The sequence below is a fragment of the Lottia gigantea genome (assembly GCF_000327385.1).
Source record: "Lottia gigantea unplaced genomic scaffold LOTGIsca_27, whole genome shotgun sequence".
Lineage (NCBI taxonomy): Eukaryota > Metazoa > Mollusca > Gastropoda > Lottiidae > Lottia > Lottia gigantea.
In genome coordinates, this window is record NW_008708846.1 from 337,199 (window position 1) to 349,611 (window position 12,413).

Sequence of the window (12,413 nt, forward strand, 5' to 3'; positions counted from 1 at the left end):
AGAGTATTAGATTAGAAAATGAATGTGCGAAATAAAAATTGTTGTTGAGTCTGTAGAGTTCATTTGTGGACTGATTTGCCTCTTTTTTATGCTCTTTGTAACAAGATGTATCAATTGCAATTAAAAAAAAAAAAGATAGCTTGCCAGGCAAAGTTATATACACCAACTGGCAGCTTTGATTTTAAATAATAATATTTGGCAATTACAATTACCAGTATGAAATATTCAAACTTCAGACATACACTTCTTTTGAGTTTTTTGAGGCGATACTGAATAATAATACCAAGTTTCATCAAAATCTGTCAAGAATTGGGCCTTCTAGAGTGTTTACAGGCTAAAACTTGAACATGTTTTTAACAACAGGAGCAACAATATTTTTCGATTTTCTGATATTCGTTAGGGTTCATCTTTGTGTGATTACATACACTCACACCAAGTTTCATCAAAATCCATCAAGAATTGTGCCTTCTAGAGTGTTTATGTGCTACAAATTGAACGCATCTTCAAGAACAAGGGCTATAACTCATATCAATTATTTTTTGATTTTTCTGATTTTCAATTTTATCCTTAGCTGACAACAAACACTCCCACCAAGTTTCGTCAAAATCTGTCAATAATTGAACCTTCTAGAGCGTTTACAAGATAAAAAAAATTGAACAAGGCAAGGGCAAATAATAACTCATATCAATTATTTTTCGATTTTCTGATTTTCAATAGGTTCATCAAGTTTCATCAAAATCCGTCAAGAATTGCGCCTTCTAGAGTGTTTACAAGCGTTTTAAGAACAAGGGCAATAACTTATACTAAATATTTTTTGATTTTTCAGATTTTCGATAGGGCTCATCCTTGGTTGATTACGAACAACCATATCAAGTTTTGTCAAAATCAATCAAGAATTGTGCCTTGTAGAGTGCTTACAAGCAATTGTTGACTGACGGACTGACGGACTGGCGGGCTGACGGACGGACCGGCGGACGGACAGACCGGGGGATGGACGGACAGGGTGACGACAATAAACGCCCCTATTTCATGTGGGAGTATAAAAATGAAAACAATTATTAACAAGAACCATGGACGGTACCCATGCAGTGCGTATTCACAGTGGGATTTTTTACTGACAGAAAAAAGCATGTTAACATTCGGACGTAAAAAACTAATTTTCAATTAGCTGTAAAGCCGGAAGTAAAAATCACACAACAATGAACATATATTTGAATAGGTCTTGTCAAGCACGTAAAGCACAATAACTTTTGTTCTGGTCATGAGGTCAACAAAGGTCAAATAAAAGAGATTTAAGCCTTAAAGATGGGTTTCCTTATTTTTTAGTGTTAAATTAAGCAAACTGAAACTGTTTGATTAATTGGTGTTTCTAATAATTTATCATGTATTCTTAATTATATCATCATATTATGTTCTCATTGCATATAATTTAAAGTTTAAACCAATCATAAATGGTCATATACGTGCAGTCCGCGTAAACAAACAAAAAAAGACTTTTTAAACTTTCTTGATTGGTCACCCATTGGAATTCTGCTGTTAGTTCCCTTTTTATTAGGCTAATAATGAATTAATTATGGACATGTGAGACAAACTGGTATTTTTCCATGTCATAAGAAAACCTCTACTTTCTATTCATATAAGTATTAGCATTTTTATTCTCATAAATTTTAATTCTCTTTATAAGTTTTGAAAGTTGCTTTTTTTCGAACCTCTGTAAAAACGGAAGTATATGTCGGACATCAAAGATCAAAGTATGAATGATCATCCTAGATCAATAACCTTTGACCTTTAATCCAAGTAAAAGGTCAAAAAATAAAATTTTGTAGATTACATAACGTACTCCTTTTTTTTTTAAAATATAAAACCCAGAAAACCGTGTCTTTATTAGGAACTGGCCAAGGTAGGGTACTATTTGATGCAAAGTTTAAATGTTGAAAAATGCATACTTTGCTTGTTATAAAATTTTTTGATCAAGTTAGGTAAATGTGAATCTAACCCGGATGTGCCATGCCCACATCAAAAATTTTGTTATATACATCATCATCTGTACATTGTTGAATTATGTTCAAAAATACGTCTACATTTATTACATAATGAGATATTTGTTGTTTTATCTCAGAGACTTGAGTTTATCAACAAAAACCAATTTACGCACAGTTACTAAAATTTACTATATAGAAGTCGGTATAAAATTTTAAAATTTTAATAAGCGCAATTTTGATCAAAATAACAAGTGTGATATACCACCAAAAAAAGGAGATTGTGCACTTTAAGAATATAAAAGAAATTTTGCCATATGTTAATTAGGTCACATGACAGAGCTATTCAAAGTTAAAAATGACGATTTTCGAATGGCTGTAAAAATGGAAGTAACGTTGCATAATAAAAATGGGAACATTTATTTCTGGATAGATCTCGCCATGGGCAACAATTTACGTGCTGGTCACAAGGTCATCAAATGTCAAGGTCACGAGTAATTGAAAAAAATCAACCAGAAATAACTAAAAAACAAAATTGAAATTCGGCTCCCACACTTTGGTTAAGAATTGATTGCTGATGGTATAGACATTGAAATGATGTATATCCCATTAACCACTGATTCAAAAAAATTCAAATATTTATAAAATTCCGGAAGTGGAAATTTCAACTTTAGAAGCAAATGATGTCAAAACCGGAAGTGATAAAAAAATATGAAAACATATTCGCTATCAAAATGTCTATCTACTTATATATATTATATATAGATCAATTGAAACAAAATTGTAGAAGTTGAAAAAAAAACGCTAAAATTTAAACAAAAAGAGTCAGCAACAAGTCAGAATCTGAAATTTTTAAAGTGCTATCATTTAGCTATTATTGAAAAGAAATGAACAAAACAAAAATTTGATCAAAAAAAGATTCAGAATTAGAGCAGTAATTCGAAAGAGGTAATGACTTGCTACATTCTACGTTATTTTACATTTAAACATCAACGACACGCATTAAATGACAGATAAAGATGACAATTAATGTGTGACATATGCAGTTTTGACTGTGCGCTCTAACCAGAATCAAAAAAAAAGAAATATTTTGAAATTTTAGACTTGGGTGCTAATTATTGCATCAATCTGACTTTAGAGATATAGACAGAATGCCAATGCAAATAAAAAATTTGTGTTATCCACAAATGTCTACATAAACCATACAGATTATCTACAATATATAATTCGAACAAGTCGATAAAATATTTGAATAAGTTTGCCATTTTTTATCTGATTTGTATGATTTGTGTTTATCTAAAACTTGTTGGGAACAGAATTTTGAATTTGAATTTAATCCTTTTTAGTTCAGTAGGTCCTTGACCTCAGTTATCTGAAGGTAAACAATATCAACTTTGATTATAGCCAACCGAAAATTCACATTTTTCCCACTTATAAACACAAGGGTGTGATTTTTTTCAGTTCCTTAATTGTGGGACTTTGTCCCAGTTTGTTATCGAAATGTCAATTCTTTTTTTTTTTTTTGATATTTACACTTCCTGAGCTTAGACTACAATAGTTGCAGCAACCATTCAACATTCACGAACCTTAGATATAGGCCACGATGTGCATAAATATATTTTGGATCTTTTTTGCAAAACCGGAAGTGCCACAGTTCAATATGTGCAAGAATAGATAATCGGCTCTAGAAGTCGTATTTTTCGGTCGATTTTCTTTGGGTTTGCATTTTTGGAATCTACTGTCAAAATCTGAAAGAATAGCAGTTTCAAAATTTCAAAATTCGAAAATTTGTCGCAGACATTTTTTTTGCCAAATTTTGCATTTTTTTCATTTTTTTTGCTTTTTGTCTGATTAATCTGAAAAAAATTTAGCAAAGACAGTTTAAGAATGTTAACATAATTTTCAATTTCACTCTCGGTTAAAACAGGAAATTGATGTTCACTTCCGGTTGAACATCTTCTGGTGTAATTTGTATAGGACAAAAAATTTTATGCTGATAGGTAGACAAAGTTATGACAAAAAAAACGAAGAATGATTTTGGTGTCAAATGAAAGAAGATAAAAAAAAAAACATGACATTAGGAAGCCGTTTTTCGATTCTCAAGTTTTGCTTTTTTGCAACATCCGGTTGAATTTTTTCAAAGTTTGAAGGGTCATATCTCGTGATCTTGACCTTTGATGACCTTGACCTTCATAAAGTCAAAGGTCATTAACCTTAGCTATCAGTTAATACTTTGACATTTGACCTCAGACATGTACTTCCGGTTTTATAGCTGTCCGAAAACAGCCAAATTCGCAACTTTGGACTGCTCTAGCACGTGACCTAATTAACCTAGAGGGTTAATTTTTTCGGATTCTTAATGTGCTTTTCATGCTCTTTCAAGTGATTTATAACAATCATTTTTTAAAGCAAAATTGAAATTCGTGAATTTTTCAAATTTGAGTTTTTTTTTTTACAATATTTCTGTTTCTTTGAGCTTGGTGTGTATATATCTTATGACCTATTTTATGTAGAACATTGAAACTTGGAACACAACAAGACAATTTGAATATAAATTAACCTATGACAAAAAAGTTGAGGTGGGCGTGGCACATCCGGGTTGAATTACTAATTGTTTACATTTTGGGAAAGGGGCATAACTCGCATTGGATACATTTGTTCAAAAAGGAACTTTGCACACAATTACCTCATTATTTTGGCTAGTTTGTGCTAAAAGGTCAATTGTTTCAGCTTTATAGTTCCAAAAAAGGAACGGGTTTTGAAATTTCCATATTTTCAATTTTCTATTTTGACCTTTATTGACTCTTGTTGACCTGTATCTTTTGACCTGTATGATGTAGAAGCTTTAAATTTGGAACACAACATAACATTCAGAATATCAATTAACCTATGCAAAAGAAATTGAGGTGGGCGTAGCACATCCGGGTTAAATTACTCATTATTGACAATTTTGGCAAGGGACATAACTCGCAACGTATACATTTGTTCAAAATGGAACTTTGCATACAATTACTTCATCCGTTGAGCCACGTTGTCTTAGAAGTTCGATTGTTTCAGCTTTATAGTTCAAAAAAAGGAACAGCTTTTGAAAATTCAAAATTTTCAATTTTTGACCTTGACCATTTTTTACCCTGATTTTTGTAGGATTAAAGGTCATTCACATTGGCTATCTATTTATACTTTTATATTTGCTGTCCTATCTCAACTTCCTGTTTTACAGCCGTATATATTTTAAAATTTTGATGACTTGTATCTCGTAACCTTGACCTTTGTCTCCCTTTCAATGTCAAATGTCATTGACCTTGGCTATCTTCTGATACTTTCATTTGTGAGGTCTGTCTACTTCCGTTATAACAATCTTCCAAAGAATTCTTCTCAACTTTAGACAGCTCTTGCGTGTGATGTAATTATCGTAGAAGGTTGATTTTTTCAGAGTCTTTTGCATTTTGCTACATTTGCAAAGTCCCACTCTGTGCCACGTGTGGCTCTAGTTGTTTGTTTGTTATCGAAATGTCAATTCTTTTTTTTTTTGCTTTGTTTTCGTTAATTGAAAAAATATTCTTTTTTTTTTTTTTTCTTCGAATTCTTGACAGAGCTCACAGACGAAACTATACATGGTATGGATATTTTTTAACTATGTCGTATCTATACTCCGCGGTCATTAGATTTTAAATGTAAAACGGCACGATTTTGAAAAAACGGACATGCGTAGTGGTGGGCCACCATGACTAACTACGGAAAGCACTGGTATGCTTATTTACCGCTCGATTTCCATAGAATTTTCTGCATTGTATTGCATTAACGTAACGTCATACTGTGGCACATTCAATTATGCAAATTTGCTATATTGTTTGCAAGTTATAATAGCAAAGCCTCTCTAGCACTGTACTAAAACCTTTGCTATGAAGTCAATCGATCTGAAATTTATATGGGAAAATATTGTCATGTTGATAAACTCAAATGTGTTTTCAGAAGTTTTGCATCATATCCAGTTTTTGCAAAAATTGTCTTCAAAGTCAGTTTTGCACCTTTTTACTTTTCACAGCTACGCCTAAAAACACATATGCACATCATTATAAATGTTATTCAAAGTAAAATGAGCGAAAAAAATTTGATCGGAAGCGTCAATAAAACCGCCATTTTGATTAGCGTAATATTTCTTAAAATCGATATTTCTCTCTCATTTCTTATCCGATTTGCATGTTTTTGGTGTCAATGGAAACTTAAGACATTTGTCAACAATTCTCTGCAAGCCGAATTTTGAATTTTGATTTTGCTTTCTTTTCATTCTTTAATGAAAATTTTCAAATTTGTTCGATATTTAAGGCTTTTTATCTCGTTACCTTGAAGTCTTATGACCTTGAGTTTTATATGGCTTAATGTCCTCGACAATACCTATCCGATGGTATTTTCATTTTTTGTTTCCGACTATAACTTCTGAAAATAGCGAAATTTTCTTTTAAAGAGCTCTAGCAACCATTCTATTAATGTTATAACCATATTTTTTACAGAAACGTAATCTACGCATCGAGAGCTTACCAGTGATATATAACATGAATACCTTACATGCAAATTCAAAACCCCATTCACTTAACATGGGGCTATTATTGTACAATCCCTGTAAACAACCTGTCGACACTTGTTAGAACTAATTAAAATCAAAAAGTCTATGTTCATTTTAAAGAAACCTTCCCTTATATATTTGTTTAATATGTAGTATGTGCAGTTATGGTATATAAATAGCTCTAGGGTATATTGAACGCTATTATTAGGTAAGTTGAGCTTACAGAAGCACATTAAAGGGATACCCCCACTTAATTTACCAACTTTCTTATTTATTATCCAATTTTCATCAAACTTGGAATGTATGGGTATAATCCAATTCAAAATTGATGGATATATCGACTTTGCGTACTACGCATGCGCATTACCAACTTTCTTATTTCTTATCCGAATTTCACCAAACCTGGTATGTATGTGTATAGTCCAATTCTAAATTTGATGGAAATATTGAATTTTTGTTGTGCGCATGCGCATTACCAACTTTCTTATTTATTATCCGAATTTCACCAAACTTGGTATGTACGTGTATAATCCAATTCTAAATTTGATGGAAATATTGAATTTTTGTTGTGCGCATGCGCATTACCAACTTTCTTATTTCTTATCCGGATTTCATCAAACTTAGTCTTTATTAATTGACAAATATTCTTTTATTCCTAGTAAATATACTTTAAACTCCAGGCACTTTTGGATATTTGCATTTAGAGATGCAGAAAGGTATTTACATAAAGTAATTGCAATAGACCATCTTCGTATGTACCTGAATGTCGTAACCCGCCCTGTTATTAGAACAGTTCTAGTTTTTTTGTTTTTTTTTCGATTTTTACACACCTTCCTGAGCTTAGACTACAATAGTTGCAGCAACCATTCAACATTCACGAACCTTAGATATAGGCGACGATGTGTATAAATATATTTTGGATCTTTTTTGCAAAACCGGAAGTGGCACAGTTCAATATGTTTAAGAATAGATAATCGGCTCTAGAAGTCGTATTTTTCGGTCGATTTTCTTTGGGTTTGCATTTTTGGAATCTACTGTTAAAATCTGAAAGAATAGCAGTTTCAAAATTTCAGAATTCGAAAATTTGTCGCAGACATATTTTTTGCCAAATTTTGCATTTTTTTTGCTTTTTGTCTGATTAATCTGAAAAAAATTTAGCAAAGACAGTTTAAGAAAGTAAACAAAATGGTACAGTCAAATTTTCAATTTCACTTCCGGTTTAAACAGGAAATTGATGTTCACTTCCGGTTGAATATCTTCCGGCGTAATTTGTATAGGACAAAAAATTTTATGCTAATAGGTAGAAAAAGTTATGACAAAAAAACGAAGAAAAAAAAAATCCGGAACCGACGTGAAACTTTGGCCGCCGTTTTGTTTTTTCTGAAATGATTCGATTTTTATTCGGACATAATGGCTCATCCGATTTAAATGATTTTGGTGCCAAATGAAAGAAGATAAAAAAAAAACATGACATTAGGAAGCCGTTTTTCGATTCTCAATTTTGCTTTTTTGCAACATCCGGTTGAATTTTTTAAAGTTTGAAGGGTCATATCTCGTGATCTTTAACTTTGATGACCTTGACCTTCATAAAGTCAAACGTCATTGACCTTAGCTATCAGTTAATACTTTGACATTTGACCTCCGACATGTACTTCCGGTTTTATAGCTGTCCGAAAACAGCCAAATTCGCAACATTGGACTGCTCTAGCACGTGACCTAATTAACCTAGAGGGTTAATTTTTTCAGATTCTTAATGTGCTTTTCAGGCTCTTTCAAATGATTTATAACAAGCAAAATTTAAATTCGTGAATTTTTCAAATTTGAGGTTTTTTTTTTACAATATTTCTGTTTCTTTGAGCTTGGTGTGTATATATCTTATGACCTATTTTATATAAACATAGGAACACAACAAGACAATTTGAATATAAATTAACCTATGACAAAAAAGTTGAGGTGGGCGTGGCACATCCGGGTTGAATTACTAATTGTTTACATTTTGGGAAAGGGGCATAACTCGCATTGGATACATTTGTTCAAAAAGGAACTTTGCACACAATTACCTCATTATTTTGGCCAGTTTGTGTTAATAGGTCAATTGTTTCAGCTTTATAGTTCCAAAAAAGGAACGGGTTTTGAAATTTCCATATTTTCAATTTTCTATTTTGACCTTTATTGACTCTTGTTGACCTATATCTTTTGACCTGTATGATGTAGAAGCTTTAAATTTGGAACACAACATAACATTCAGAATATCAATTAACCTATGCAAAAGAAATTGAGGTGGGCGTAGCACATCCGGGTTAAATTACTCATTATTGACAATTTTGGCAAGGGACATAACTTACAACGTATACATTTGTTCAAAATGGAACTTTGCATACAATTACTTCCTCTGTTGAGCCACGTTGTCTTAGAAGTTCGATTGTTTCAGCTTTATAGTTCAAAAAAAGGAACAGCTTTTGAAAATTCAAAATTTTCAATTTTTGACCTTGACCTTTTTTTACCCTGATTTTTGTAGGATCAAAGGTCATTCACATTGGCTATCTATTTATACTTTTATATTTGCTGTCCTAGCTCAACTTCCGGTTTTATAGCCGTATATTTTTGAAAATTTTGATGACTTGTATCTCGTAACCTTGACCTTTGTTGACCGTTTCCCTTTCAATGTCAAATGTCATTGACCTTGGCTATCTTCTGATACTTTCATATGTGAGTTCTGTCTACTTCCGTTATAAAAATCTTCCAAAGAATTCTTCTCAACTTTAGACTGCTCTTGCGCGTGATTTTTTCAGAGTCTTTTGCATTTTGCTACATTTGCAAAGTCCCACTTTGTGCCACGTGTGGCTCTAGTGTACATTTGGTTTTATTTTTCTTGGTCAAATCATGTTTACTGTTTGATTAATTGATTTTTCTAATGAATAATTCAAGTGTTCTTGAGTGCAGAGATTGTGTGGGGACAATTGAAATATTAAATGTTTCGGTTGGTAATGTGCGGCTGTAAAAACACAAAGAGTTACCTTACTTATGGAAAGTGTGAGACAGGCTAATCTTGCAATCCCTTCATCATTAGCTTATTTAGAGTTAATTATTGACTTTTGAGATAAACTGGTATTTTTCCCAATCATTAGGACATTTCTAATTTCGATTGATATAGTATTAACCGTTCAATAATGGAATATAATTTATATAGTCAAGTAACCAATTACTTGCTACCCGATTTTCGTGCATCTCCCAAAATGATTAATAATTTACATGTGCGACCTCGTGCGACCTTGTGCGACTTCGCGCAACCTCCGCATTTGCTTGTTTTGATAAACATGGGTTATCTCTACAATATCAGCTAGTAGAATGAATCCAGTAGTTTCAAGCAAGGTAAAATTTATTATAGTTACTTTGACAAATACAAAATGGCAGATTTCAGTTATTACCAAATGTCACAATTTTTTATCAGCCCAATTTCCTTATAATCCCAAGCTGTAATCGGAATTCAAGTGTCGTCTGCTAGAACGACGTCACGTAACAATCTAGCGGATTCCATGTCAGCAGAAAAATTCTATGAAACACAATGGGGTCATATCCTTAGGTTGTTTCAATGAATTTTAGCAATAAATCACTCTTATGTTTTACTTATCTAATTTTGTCAGTCAAATTTTTTTTTCTTTAATCATTTATCTATGAAGGAATTGTCACTCGTTATAATGAAATATTGTAAAGATTTATACTAACAGAAGTTATTATACCACTGGGTATGCATACAACATGTTTTTCTCGACTTATTTATAGATCAAACATTTTACACGAAAATAGGAGACGCAATTTGCCGCCGTTGTCAAGTTGGTTACTTATGAAATATGGGTGAAAGCAGGGGATTCATAAAGAAAATTGAAAAACAAACCAATTTTAATTATTTTATAGAATATCTGGGGAAACTTTTAGGACACTTCCATTTTTTAAATCTGATGAAATTCGGTGTTAAATTCTTACATGCAAAAAAATAGGTTACACCACTGTATAAATAAATGAAATATGGGAAACCGACTTTAAATCAGAGGATGTACCAATATCTTATAGAAACTACTTAAAGATGGGTTTCCTTATTTTTTTAGTGTCAAACCAAGCAAACTATTTGATTAATTGGTGTTTCTAAAGAATTATGTATTCTTAATCATATCATTATGTTCTTATTGCATATAATTAAGAGTTTTAACCAATCATAAATTTCAATGTTTGTACAGTCTGGATAAACAAAAAGGACTTTTTGACCTTCCTTGACCTTTTGGTCACTCATTGGTAATTCTCTTCTAATTTGGCTAATTATGAATAAATTATGGACATGTGAGACAAACTGGTATTTTTCCAAGTCATGAGAATACCTCTACTTTATATTCATTTAAGTATTAGCATTTTCATTTTTATAAATGAAAATAAGTGAAACCATCTTTAATGTGTTATTGTACAGGAAAATTTAGACTTGACTTTTTTTCATAATTATATCACCCACCAAACTTAACCATTACTTTATTATATTTAATTAACTATCATTGTTAGTTTTTAACTATTAATCCTATAATCTGTAGGAGTGGATACCAAACCCACCTTAACTCTGATATGACAAAATGTAAATATCTATGTTGTTATTGTTACAATTGAAGAAATAGAACTAATTACTAACTATACAAGAGTTATGTCTAATTATTTGAAGATACTATTATATGAAAATAATATGGCATTAGGCTAGTAGAAGCCTGACATATGGAGTGTCCCAATCTGTCTCGCTAGAGCTGAAAAACCAGAACTAAATGAGGGACTGGTAGGTGATATTTATAACTTCTTATGGTGATTGCCTTCCATTTAAATACAATTCAGGTGAAGAGTTATACATGTTATTATTCAGACCCCAATATTATCTTGGTTAGGAATTGCTGGATAAGTAACTTTAAGTGGCTTAATTACTTTATATTTGCCTTGCTGACGTATATATTCTGTGTGCTAGCAACACCAAATTCATAATGGCATAGATTCATCCTAGGGAAATATTATTGAAATATTTGTATAAGGTTAAATGCACACATATGGAACTTTATTTCAATTCAAATTAAAGGGATTGAAAAGAGGTTTTCTAAATTCTTGCAATGATAGCATCAATTTTCCTCATTTCAATTATCATTCAGTCATTTGTGATTCCTGCAATTCCATTAAAACTAAGTGTTTGATTTCGAAGGGTCTTATGTGATAAAGCATATTATTCGATAATCAAACATAGTTTTGTGGTATCTGAAACCTCAGATATTTGATTGTAAATTGGAAAGGTACAAATTGATGCTATCAGTGTCCCTGATACACTTACAAGATAGCTTGCCAGGCAAGGTAACATACGCCCACTATCAGCTGTCAAAATGAAAACAAAATCTTAATTAATGGCTTAATTATAAATTTTCAAATAATCTTAAAATCATCCATAAGTCAAGGCAAAAACCTGAAACAGTTCATAAAGTTATCATGAAATTCAAACATGAATTCTCATCGCTGTACACACAAGGGCAATAACTCGGAATCTGTTAATTTGATTATTACCAATTTCTAACTTGACCGAGATCTCATCATGCATATCTAGTTTCATCAAGATTGGATAAAAACTGTAGTATCTATCGTGCCTGCAAGCCGAACTTGACAAATTTTACTAAGTCAAGGGCAATAACTCTGAAACCATTCATCTGATTATTACAAACTTGACTGAGATCTCATCAATATATACATGCATACCAAGTTTCATCAAGATCAGATAAAAACTGAAGTCTCTATCGTGCCTACAAGGCAAATTTGATGCGTTTTTACTAAGTCAAGGGCAATAACTCTGAAACCGTTCACCG